At 47.9% G+C, this 12,455-nt stretch overlaps 1 long non-coding RNA gene across 2 annotated transcripts in view; it reads right to left on the bottom strand.

Moving 5' to 3' along the window:
• Window positions 1-12,292: 12,292 nt before the first annotated feature.
• Window positions 12,293-12,455, bottom strand: part of LOC110151283 (uncharacterized) — an 86,454-nt gene continuing 86,291 nt past the window's right edge. For both annotated transcript variants that reach the window (XR_011491293.1, XR_011491292.1), the window contains exon 4: window positions 12,293-12,423. This is a non-coding gene — a long non-coding RNA (uncharacterized lncRNA). The remainder of the gene's footprint in view (window positions 12,424-12,455) is intronic.

The raw sequence follows: 12,455 nt of genomic DNA, 5'->3' as shown, positions 1-12,455 counted from the left end.
TGTCTGATAAAATCCAAACTTCTTGGCTTCTCCAGATGGGCGCCAGGCCCATCATGTGACACTCCTCTCTCCTGATGTCTTCCTGGGAGACGCTCTCCTGCTCCAGCCTTTCATATACACTGTTCCTTCTGCCCAGAAGGGCCCTGTCCTTATTTTTTCACCAGGATGGCAGACACCCATCCTTCAAGAACCATTTCAGTTGTCACTTCCCTGGAGTTTTCCTGTAGCCCACAGGTGGTCCCATCCTCTCTCTTCTTCTCCTCCCTCATTGGCTCCTTTCTCTCTAATGCCACACTCCTTGCTCCCTGTACTGCATAACAGGTTGCTTGTTTACAACTTTCCTCCCGCTGACCACGAACCCTTCAAGGGACAGACAATGTCTTATACATCTTTATTTCCCCAGCGCTTAGCCCAGAGTTGGTATAATAAATGTTCACTGAATCAGTGAATGAATAAACCACAGATAATTCAAATAGCATTTTCCCTGGCCTGTAAATTAGCTGTTGGATGAGACAGTTCACAATCTATGAAGAGTTACCAGTGTATGAAGAGTCCCGCACACACCATTATTCCGTCAGGCAAAAGGGACAGGGAAGTCACGGTGGGGTGTGAGTAAGGGATGATGCCCATACTTCCTCAGTGGGCCAATGCACAGGCAGGGAAGCCACTTAGACTCCAGGCCCAGAACCAGAGGCCCGGGGGAAGCTGGGGAGAGGGCACTGGACAGGTGGGTCCTTTGATTGCCCCAAAGCTCAGCCTGAGCCCCACCTGGGCATGAACACAAAGGAGGTGAAGGAGGGAGTTGGCACGCTGTGTGCTCAGGTAACCGGCCCCACCCCATGGCACTTGGCCAGCCCACAGTCCAATCACTGGCCTGAAAGCCAGAGACGGTTCTCCAGACAGTGTGACTCTTGAGAAGATAGAATTAATCTACACTTTCTTGACAGATCTTGCTCAAGAGCTAGTCAAACAGGGGCCCCTGCAGGGTGGCGGGACGTGGCTCAGATGGTCCTTTGGAGCAGGAGCCCACTGAGGGAGAGGAAGACTCACTGCAGATGGCAGTGGGTGTGCCAGGAATAGTAGCCCAGAGAACCACACTGAACAAGGCTCAGTTTATGCTCCTGAGAGTGCACACATGTGGTACACACACACAGTTCATGCATTCACAGCTCACACACATGAGGCATACACACAGACACAGCCCTCTCCCTCACGGAGCTCTGGAGCTCTTACTTCAGGGTCCCTTCAAATAATGCTACCGCTTTCCATCTGCCTGTCTGTGGGGGTCCCTTCAGGAGAGATAAGTGATGCCTACGGTCCCCTACTCCTGGCCATTTTCTTGAGCTCAGTAACTCTTTGAAAGTGAAAATGAAAGTGAAGTCGCTCAGTCATGTCTGACTCTTTGTGACCCCACAGACTGACTGTAGCCTACCAGGCTCCTCCGTACATAGGATTTTCCAGGCAAAAATACTGGAGTGGGTTGCCATTTACAAGTAAGATAATAACAAGTAGACATGAAGTAGAGTCCACCTTTGGAGACATCAGTCATTTCCAAGAGTCAACATAACTTTCTCCAGGTCTTTCCCACCCTGTTTAGTTTTAAATCTAAGACCCGTTTGTCTGGTCCCCAATGAAGCCTGGAGACATTTAGTATTCCTGGTCCTGGGAGGTCTTAGGTCAAATCTCACCTTGGCCAGGACCTACTGTGTAAGCTGGGGTAAGTTACTTGAACTTTGGGACTGTTGACTATACCTGTAAAATGGTGATAATGTTACCTAATAACAGAAAGCCTGGCACTTGAGAGCCCATCAGAAATTCCCTTTCATTTCTGCTACACAAGTCGCCTGGTTGCTTTGTGTCTTTCTAATTTCCTGACCCAGGATCTATTGGGAGGAAAGGACACGGCAGCAAATTGGGAGGGTACTTATTCACAATGCTACTGGACATCTATAAACGAGACACATCTCATATTAAAACAATCTACCCCAAGAAGCACAGAGGTGCCAGGCCTGGTATTCTGCTTCCATCTTTAATAACTCTCTCCCCTCACCATCTCCCTATCTTCTCCCGTTCCTTACCCAACTACACCCAGAGGATGTAAGGTACCAACATTACTCAGAGAGGGAATGACCCATTCAGAATTACTCCATCCATTCAACAAACATTTACTGAGCCTTTGCTGATGCTGGGCTGGACTCTCGAGACTCGGGAATGAGAGAATGGGCCCTCGACCTCCTGAATTTTCCAGTGAGTAGCATTGTATATGGATGGGGATGTATGCAGAGGGGGGTGGGGTGCAGATACAGACATGCAGGAGTGTACAGAAGTCATCACACTACAGTGTGATAAGTGTGGTCATAGAGGTGAATCTAAAGTACCTTGCTGGGAGGAACAAGGAAAAGCGAAGTGAGGGAGGGTCCACAGGGGAGGAGCTAGAGCCTAGAGGGTGAATAGCAATTCACCAGGGAACGGTGGGCTCAGGCCAACAACACCGAGGGGGCTGCCTGGGCTGATGCCCTCTCTTGGAGGTGATCATCGAGTGAGGGCCTCGGGTCCAGGGCCCAGAGTAGTGACTGGGGCCGACTCCAGGGGAGGGGTGTGGCGGGGCAGGGCACACTGGACCCACCCAGCACAGGGAGGCGTGGGACCCACACGCCCTAAGAGCCAGGACGCCTCAGCCGCTAACACCATTCATCTGAGCTGGGGCAGCCGTACAAAATGGCCCACAGATATTCACAAGGGGATAAGCATGACCATCTATAAAATGGGATTGACATATTTACTCCAGCTACCCATGGGGTGACTTGAGAGGACGAATTGGAACCACTGAGATGGAAAACTCTCTAAACACTATGCAGATACAAGAATCACGAAGTGAACTCATATCATTGGTTGCTAGAGATGAAGACCATCTGAGGAAGCAACTGATGAAGTGCAGTGACTTCTCCGGATGGCAGGGAGTAGCTCTAATTAAGGAAGTCCCTTCTCTGCAGTCGTGTTACTAGGACAATTATGACTACTATTAAGGAATCTTTTGTACTGGTGAGTGGAGCAAACCGAGCGAGACTTTAAGTAATAAGAAACAGCAGCCAGATTGATATCTAAATAGAGTGATGAGGAGACCAAAGAATTATCCCACCTCAACCTAGAGATTGTCATACTGAGTGAAGTAGGTCAGATAGAGAAGGAGAATGCTTGACATATGTGGCATGCTTGTGTGTGTAATCTAAAAAGAAATGATACAGATGAACTTACAAAACAGAAAGAGACTCAGGGACTTAGAGAAGGAACTTACAGTTGTTAGGGGAAGGGTGGGGGGAAGGGATAGTTGGGGAGTTTGGGTTCCACATGTACACATTTCTGTGCTTAAAATGGATAACCAACAAGGACCTACTGCAAGCACAGGGAACTCTGCTCAATGTTACATGGCAGCCTGGATGGGAGGGGAGTTTGGGGGAGAAAGGATACATGTATCTGTATGGATGAGACCCTTGGCTATTTACCTGAAACTATCACAACATTGTTAATTGGCTATACCCTGATACAAAATAAAAAGTTAAAAAAAAACTATCCCATCTTATTATTCCACTTGAGAGTTACAGATGGCCAAGTCTGAGCCCCTGTTTTATTTTTTCTTAACTCTTATTATAATTCTCTTTGTAGTCTTTGTTTTACTTCTTTATTTTTAAGTTGGAGTATAATTGCTTCACAGTGCTGTGTTAGATTCTGCTGAACAACAACCTGAGTCAGCTACGTGTATACAGACACCCCCACTTGCTTGAGCCTCCCTCCCACCACTCCTGCATCCCACCCCTCCAGGCTCAGCCCTGATTTGAGAGAAAAGGATGCTGAGGCCCAGGGAGGGCGCAGGCTGCCATTGCTCATGCAGACCAAGCAATAACCACGACCACTTAACAACAGTTAAGTACAGCCCTATGATTGAGTATCTACATATGTCAAATCATTGGATCCATTCAACAACCCTATGAGGTAGATATTATAACTATCTCCATTTTATGCAAACAGACTAAGCTAAGCAACTCATCCAGATTCACAGTTAATAACTGACGGTTATACCTCATGCCTCCTATTTGCCAGGGCAAAAAGAAGTCCACAGGTAAAGAAATCTTTGTGGGAAGAAATATATTGTTAAATTTATTTGGGATGGGGGAGAAAGATGTTACTAAAATGGAGATTACTGATGTCATAGAGTATGCAAAAAACTATAATGATCTTTCCTAGCTGGGAGTGGAAAAACGCGCGAGGGCTTGGGCACCGATTAGCTGTGGCTCAGTCCAAGCCAGGCCTCGAGAAAGGACTGCAGTTAGAGGCGCCGTAACGCCTGAGCCCTCTTGCTCCCTCTCTCTCATCAGCTGACACCATCAATTTGAGGTTAATGCATACCAGGATTGGGAGCTAATTATTCCACCATTACAGACATAAATTTCCCCTGGAGAACAGGCAGAGATGGGAGCTGGAGAGAAGCGGAAGGAGGCAAGCAAGCAAAGAGGCTGCTTGACTCTTACAAAAGGGAAAATAACATGGCATCAGCAGGAGTGGGTTCCCAACCACAGGAGTACGTTTCAAAAATTCTTAGAGTCTTTCCTGGTTTTTCTCCCAGCTATTTGCCTGGCTGGAGAGGATTTCCAGCAGTCATCAAGCCCCACTCCCCATCTGTCAGCATTAGTGGTTCCTATAAGAGCTTGTAGAAAACTCTTCAATTCCATAATTTATTTAATCCCTAATCTGTGCCAAGCACTTGGATGCAGGAAAGGAGGAAGGAGATCGACCAAAATGATTAATGACACAGTCCCTGAATCTCAGAAGCTTTCAGTCTTAGAGAAGAAAAATGTGTATCCAGTCAACTCCAGCACTTGGCTATATTATAGGGAGGGGAGAACTTCAAATAGGAGGTTCTGGGAGGGGAGAAGTGTTTGGGGAGTGTCTTAAAGGATGAGTAAATTTTGTGTGTAAAGTTGCTTCAGTTGTGTACAACTCGGCAACCCCATGGACTGCTCCCCACCAGGCTCCTCTGTCCACAGGATTCTCTAGGCAGGAATACTGGAGTGGTTTGCCATTTCCTCCTCCAGGAGATCTTCCCTACCCAGGAATCATATCTGCATCTCTTATGTCTCTTGTATTGGCAGGCAAGTTCTTTACCACTAGCGATACCAGGGAAGCCCAGTGTTAGTTGCTCAATCATGTCTGAGTCTTTGTGACCCCATGGACTGTAGCCCGCCAGGCTCCTATGTTGATGGAAGTCTCCAGGCAAGAATACTGGAGTGGGTGTTCCCTTCTCCAGGCAACCTTCTTGACTCAGGGATCAAACCCAGGTCTCCTGCATTGTAGGCAGATTCTTTATCATCTGAACCATCAAGGAAGTCCCTGAGTAACTTTTAGAGAGGGGGAAATGGGAAAGAAAGGGTAGTCCAGATGAAGGAAGCAGCAGAAACAAAAGCAAAAAGGGTAGTCCAGGTGAAATAAGCAGCAATAAATAAATAAATAAGAGGAAAGACAGAACATACTGGAGCGGCTGGGATGTAGGGCGAAGCATGTTGAGAGTGAGCTTGCAGTGAGAGTGAAAGCCAGGGAAGTTGGTGGAGGGCCTGAAAGGGCATAACATACAATTTCAAACTTTCTGCTAGAGGTGATGGGAAGTTGATGACAGCTTTTGAGGAAAGTGTTAGTCATTCAATCAGGTCTGACCCTTTGCAACCATATGGACTGTAACCCAGCAGGCTCCTCTGTCTGTGGAATTCTCCAGGCAAGAATACTGGAGTGGGTGGCCATTTTCTTCTCCATGGCATCATCCCAGCCCAGGGATCAAACTAGGGTCTCCTGCATTGCAGGCAGATTCTTTACTGTCTGAGCCGCCAGGGAAGCTTTTGAGGAAGGGGGTGACATAATCTGAATTGCATTTTGGAACAAGACTCGGGGCAGTGGGTGGCAGATGGAAGTAAATGCAGGCAAGAGCATCCAGGTTGAAGCTCCCGAAAGTCTCCACTGGGAAGAAGTAGGGATTTGAATTATTGTTTTGGTGATCTTATAAAGTGACCTTTCAGAGTAAGAGAGGGAGACACACTTAAAAATGGAGATTCCTCTTGCAAAGGTAAATGTTAGTTACAAAAGGGCCTACTTTGTTTTCCAAGTCCTTCCCCTATATCCTGTTTCTCAGAAAATAATCAGCTTAAAATAATTAATATGACTAAGAGATGCATTTTAGGGTGTCAAATTCTGTTCCTCTATAATACCAAAAGGCAAGTTTATTATTTTTAAACAAAATATATGCTACAGAAAAAATATTTGAGATGGGGCATATCAATGTCCAGAGACACTCAAGAAGGGTAAGGGACCCTCACAGTCCTCTTCTAGAGTTCTTTGACACTCCTCTGTCCAAACAAGTATGACAGTTTCCTCTAAAAGTTAGTTATAGCAAGGCTGGGAGAAGATGGGGAATGCCACTTTCTGTTGTGGGCATTGTTTTATTATTGGGTCTTCTTATTTTTGTCATGAGTATACTTGAAAGTGAAAGTTACTCAGTCTTGTCCAACTCTTTGTGACCCCATGGACTGTAGCCCGCCAGGCTCCTCTGTCCGTGGAATTCTCCAGGCCAGAACACTGGAGTGGGTTGCCATTTCCTTCTCCAGGGGATCTTCCCAACCCAGGTATCGAACCCAGGTCTCCTGCATTGCAGGTGGATTCTCTACCATCTGAGCCACCAGGAAAGCCCAGGAATACTGGAGTGGGTAGTCTATCCCTTCTCCAGGGGATCTTCTGGACCCAGGAATCGAACTGGGGCCTCCTGCAGGCAGGTTCTTTACCAGCTGAGCTACCATGGAAGGATGTTAATTTTCACAGTTTTAGAAATGAAAATGCCACACCTCCACATCAGGGATTCCCCTACCATCTCCTTTCTGAAAATCATATCAGAGGAGAAGTTAGGGAAATGTACAGATGCACAAGAACATGTAGGGCTGCATGCACATGCACATACACCATGCCCTGCCTTCAAGGAATGCTTTACCCATTCAGAGAGCAAAGCCACTGAAGCATTGATATATATGTATTCAAGGTGGGGGACTGAAAATGAAGGGCTCAGAATTCCAGCTCACATGGACACAATTCAAAGAGAAGAAAGGAAGGCCAGTGATAGAACAAGGACACTTCTGAAACCAAGAGACGAGGGAGAAACTAGGAGGGAGATCTAAAGACGTGGCAGAGGAAAATGCCTGGCTTCAGAAGTCTAGCTCTGGAAGGCTCCAGGGCTAAAGTGAAGCCATTGTTAATCACACACCTTCCCTGTGCCCTGTGCCTCAGCTAGGAAGATGCTTTGTGTAAAAAAAAAAGTGTTTTGTTTTTTCTTGGCTGCGCCCCATGGCTTGTAGGACCTTAGTTCCCTGACCAGGGATCAGACGAGGGTCCTCAGCAGTGAGAGTGCAGTGTTAATCTCTGAACCAGCAGGGAATTCCCGCTTCATGTATATCTGATCCTCATGATAACCACGTGACATATGCATAAATATCTTCTTTTGCAAGTGAGAAAACTGAGGTTCAGAGGCAGCAGGGAAGTGACTTGTCCCAGATCACGTGGGCACGAAGGGGCAGACTTGGGATTCACACTGCTTCCTAAAACCCATGTTTCTTTTCTTTCTCCCCACCAGTATTTCTCAAGGGCACACAGTTGACATTTGAGGCTAACGGTTCTTCCTTGGAGTGGTGGAGGGGCACTGCCTGTGTATTGCAGGGTGTTTAGGAACCAGGGCACAGGTCCCGACCCAGCTGTGTGACACACGGCCACCCTGACCCAACCCCGAGGACGAGAGGGCTGGGGCCTTGACTGGGGCTTCAACCCAGAGGCGCACGTGAGACACGGCTGCGGAGGCGCTGCATCGCCTTGCTTCTTTTGTGCTGTTTATTTTTGAGTTTCAAAGTGAAGATGCCCTCATCTGCCTCAGCTCTCCTGAGGCCCTGGGCTGAACGCTCCTGGCAAACACACCAGGCTGGAGTCCTTCTTAGGGCTCATCTCCACCCCGCGCTTTCTTCATGAGTTCACTTTGACTCAGTCCCTACCTCCCAGTTGCTTTTCAGTCCTCTTGTGTGCCAGCCACCCTGTTAGGGAGGACTTCTGGTCCAGGTTGAGGAGCACGGGAGGACCCACCATGGTCCAGTGCAGGGCCTAAAGAGACAGCTGTGCCCAGTGATCTGAGGCATCAAGAAGGGGGCAGCTGGGGGCTGTGTCTGCAGAGTGGGTACAGAGGGCAGGAGGGTGTGTGAACACGTGTGGGGACGTGGAATATGTCTGTATATGTGTGAGTGGGTCTATTTGGAAGGCACTATGGTGTGTGTACCTGTGGAGGGGATGGGAATTGTGCATGTATATATAATTCATGTGTGCCTGTTGTGTGTGTGTATATGGAAAACAAATGCATATGTCTGTGTTCAGAATATCTGTGTGTGTATGTGTGCACGTGTGCACACACACATCCACACGTGAAGGGGCAGGGAGCGGGAAGACCTCCTGGAGGGATCAGCACTAGGTCTGGCTCCTGAAGAATGAGGAGCAGTGCAGTGGGTGGGGGCGAGCAGAGCGGGCGTCCCAGGAAGAGGGGACAGGGTGCACAAAGACCAGGGGCGTGACTAAACGTGGCACGCTTGGGGCGTGGCAGCAGCAGAGACGGGGAGAGGGGGCGAGGAGGAGTCCATTTGGGGTCACACCACTGGGACCTTCCTGGAGACCTCAGCACCTCACTGGGGGCTAGGCACGTGCCCCAGCCCTTTGGAGAGATGCCAGTGGCAACCCAGGAGAAGGTCTGGCAAGGCCAGGGCCACGGCCACACCTGAACTGGCTGCATGCGTGTTTACAAAGCAAATGCATACTACAAGGATTAGGAAGCCATGTTCTAAAGCTGAGCTTGGCTATAATATTCAGGGAAAGAGGGGATGGGACCAAGCCTGGAACCTGTGGTAAAATGGGTGGGGTTGATTTCTCTAGCCTCAGAAGATGGGTCTTCAAGACACTGTCAGAATTTGCTGCTTTGTGCAAGCCTCATCTCTCTGCTAGGTCCTCCCTGTCTGCCAGCCACGGCCACTGCCCCCACCCTAAGCCAAGAGTCTCTAACTTCTATATCCTGGAGCATGAGAAAGTGCAGCACCAGCCCACCACAGTCAAGTACAGCCTCTTCCCCCAGGTTCTAACTAGGGCAGAGCTCCTTAGCTTAGGGGTTCTCCCTGTTCAATACAAAAGAGGGGGGTGCTGAGTAAGGATACTTACCTAGTAATCCCATGGGGAGTTCAGTCTAGGGGAGGGGCAGTGGGACCCCCGAGGCTGAGACCACCTCACGTGCATCAGCTCAGCCTCAGCCAGGCCCAGAGGTGGAGACAAGGACTCGGCAGTCAGCCCCTCTCTGGCTGTGTGTCTCTGGGCAGGACATCCCACCTCCCCAGCTCTGTTTCCTAGAACAGGAGTCCTGAAATGCCAACAGCACTGAGTTGCTGTGGTTCACTCAACACATTTGTAGACCCGCTATGTGCCAGGCCCTGGAATACATCAGGGAACAAACCAGATGAAGGCCCCGTAGAGCTTGCATTCTGTGGGGAGGAGCCCAGTGGATGATAAACAATGAACACAGTAAATGAGTGAATTGTGGAGGGTGGCAGAAGAGGATGAGATATGGGGGAAGGGGAAAGAGCAGCGTAGGGAGCTGAAAAGGCTAGGGAGGTGAGTATGAAACATGGCTGTCAGAGCAGAAGCTGTGGGGAAGACGTGGACACTAACCAGGCAGCAGACAGCGTGGCTCAGACCAGAAGTGGGTGTCTGGCCCCCAAAACACACTGGCGCCCAGCCTGACTCAGTGTCTCAGAGACAGGACCCAGATCTCACAGGTTGAGGACTCAGTGCAAAGGCTGCCTGCCCACCCCACCCTACCCCGCCCGCCCTGCCTCCAGATGCCGATCTCACGTCCAGGCTGTCACCTGGGTTTCTGACCAACAGGTTCCAATGGGCCCCTCCTTGAGTTCAGTTAATTTGCTAGAATGGCTCACAAAACTCAGAGAAATGTTTTATTTAGTAGACTACTGGTTTTACTCTAAAAGAATGTAACTCAGTGACAGCCAGATGGAAGAGATGTATACAGCAAGGTGGGTGAGGAAAGGATGGGAAACTTCCTGTCATCTCTGAGCAATTCACTCGTCCAAGTCTCCACTTGTTAACCAGCCCAGCTTTCCGAACCCTGTCCCTATGGAGGCCGCATTACTTAAATATAACTGATTAAATCTTTAGCTACTGGTGACTGATTCAACTTCCAGCTTCTTTTCCCTCCTGGAGGTCCAGAAATTTCCAGACCTTTAATCACATAGTTGGCTCCTCTGGCAACTAGCCCTCATCCTTAAGTAACCGAGGGTCAGGCGAAAAGTCACCTCTTAACAGGAGATACCACTATAGCTTTTATTCCTGCAGTAAGACAAAGACAGAAAGAGGTATTTAAATAGAGGAGATACAGATGAAATTACATTACCTTTTAGCTCTTATGTTGTTAACCATACCAAAAAAAAAAAACCTTTTCACTGAAAGGAATTATTTTGAACACTAATATTTACAGCACAAAGAGTCAGACATGACTTAGCAACAGAGCATGTACCCAACACACACATGGTTGATATGTTTTATCATGTTTGCCTCCCCTTCATAGTAACATTCTGCATTCAACATTTACACCATCTGGTTTTAAGTTCAAATCCCCTTCATAGTAACATTCTGCATTCAACATTCATACCATCTGGTTTTAAGTTCAAATCCCCTTCATATTAACATTCTGCATTCAACATTTATACCATATGGTTTTAAGTTCAAATTATTTTGATACTTGGTTCTGATAGTTTTCAGAATTGGAAAAAAAAAAAAAAGATACTTCACTAAGGTTCAGAGATCCAAATGGAAATCTGATAATGTACCACAGTAATGTAAAATACTACTGTAAAGGCTTTTGTTTAAATTCAGCTTGTGACTTTCTGCCCTCTCTGATGCCTATCAATTGTTTTTGCTAGCTAGTTATTGCATTTTTTATATTTTGACCCAAAGCTTTGGAAAGAACTAGAAAGCTTCATTTGGAAGACATTTAGTTAAGGTAGGCATTAGGTAGGCAAAGTGTCAGTACTACCATTTTCTTGCCATTTGCTTCTGTTTGCATTATTAATGCTATCTTCTCTCGATAGTTTCTTTTTGTGAGTTCCCATTGCTTTAGGGTTAATTTGGTGAAAACAAATCATAAATCCATCTACCCTGCGCCACACGCACTGCAGAAGGCCTGTCACACTGACAGAGAAGGAGGGGAGGCCAGAAGCCCCCCACGTGTAAAGCCCCTGCTCCACCCTCAGTCTTGTATGTGGCCCTTGGTGTGTGTCCTTGGCCAGTCTGATCAACAGAGGAACGGGAGGCCAGTGTCCACCTACACAGTAAGTGTCACTAGAGTGCAGTGTTTTTCCTATTGTTTGAAGCCATAGACGTTCTACTATTTTCTCCCCCACCTCAGAGACTCGTCTTTCATAGGACCTGGTGCATGCAAGCCTCTTTTTGGAGACCACAGACTCCAAGGTAAGACAATCCTGAGTCAGACACTGGCAGATGAGACAAAATGAAAAGGTGTCTGGGGCAGGGGGCACTTGCGTGTTGACAAGGGGGAGGGGAAACAGAAGCTAAAGGGGTAACGGTTGCCTAGAGCTTCCAGCTGGGGCTGCAGGTGGGTGGTGCCTCAATGTGACAAGCATGTACTAGGTTGCCTTCTCCCACCCTGGCCTTCTAGGCCAGGAGAAGATCCAACGGCTGTCTACATCCCCTGCTTCCCTTGAGCCCTATCCTTCTGTACTCCCCACCGTCACCGAACAGACGTGTGAGGTGAGCAGCTGGCTCGGAACCCTAGGACCTGCGGTCTAGTCTGTGTTGCCTACTGATTAGTAGTTGTGTGACTCTTGGGCTTTCTCATCTGCAAATTGAAAACAAGGGAACAAATCCTGTTTGCTTCACAGAATTATAATGTGCTCAACTAACCTAAGGCACAGGCATGTGAAAAGGCTCTGAAAACAGCAGAGCACTGTATAAATGCACAGCATTATTATGACTTATTAGAGTCCCATGTGCAGAGTGATCAAGGTCCCTGCCAAGGCACTCACCCTGGCCTTTGTTTTTCTGGGACACATTCTAGGAGGGTGTGTGGCCAGGTGACTTAATATTTGAACACCATGATGAATAACCCATGGGCAGTGTGCCTGCATAGCTGAACATCCTGAAATACCACTGACCTCAGGCATCTGGAGACAAGAGGTCACTCTTGGAAATGAGGAGACCTGAATGGTGCAAGGGTGCTGGGTCTTCTGGATAAGAACATGCCTTTCCTGCAAACTCCCCTCTCTGAGCATTTCTTCAGTTGATCTGAAAGAAATCAAAGAAGCTGCCACTAAACT

The sequence above is a fragment of the Odocoileus virginianus genome, chromosome 14 (genome assembly GCF_023699985.2).
Source record: "Odocoileus virginianus isolate 20LAN1187 ecotype Illinois chromosome 14, Ovbor_1.2, whole genome shotgun sequence".
NCBI classification, from domain to species: Eukaryota; Metazoa; Chordata; class Mammalia; order Artiodactyla; family Cervidae; genus Odocoileus; species Odocoileus virginianus.
This window is presented reverse-complemented; position numbering and strand designations above follow the sequence as displayed.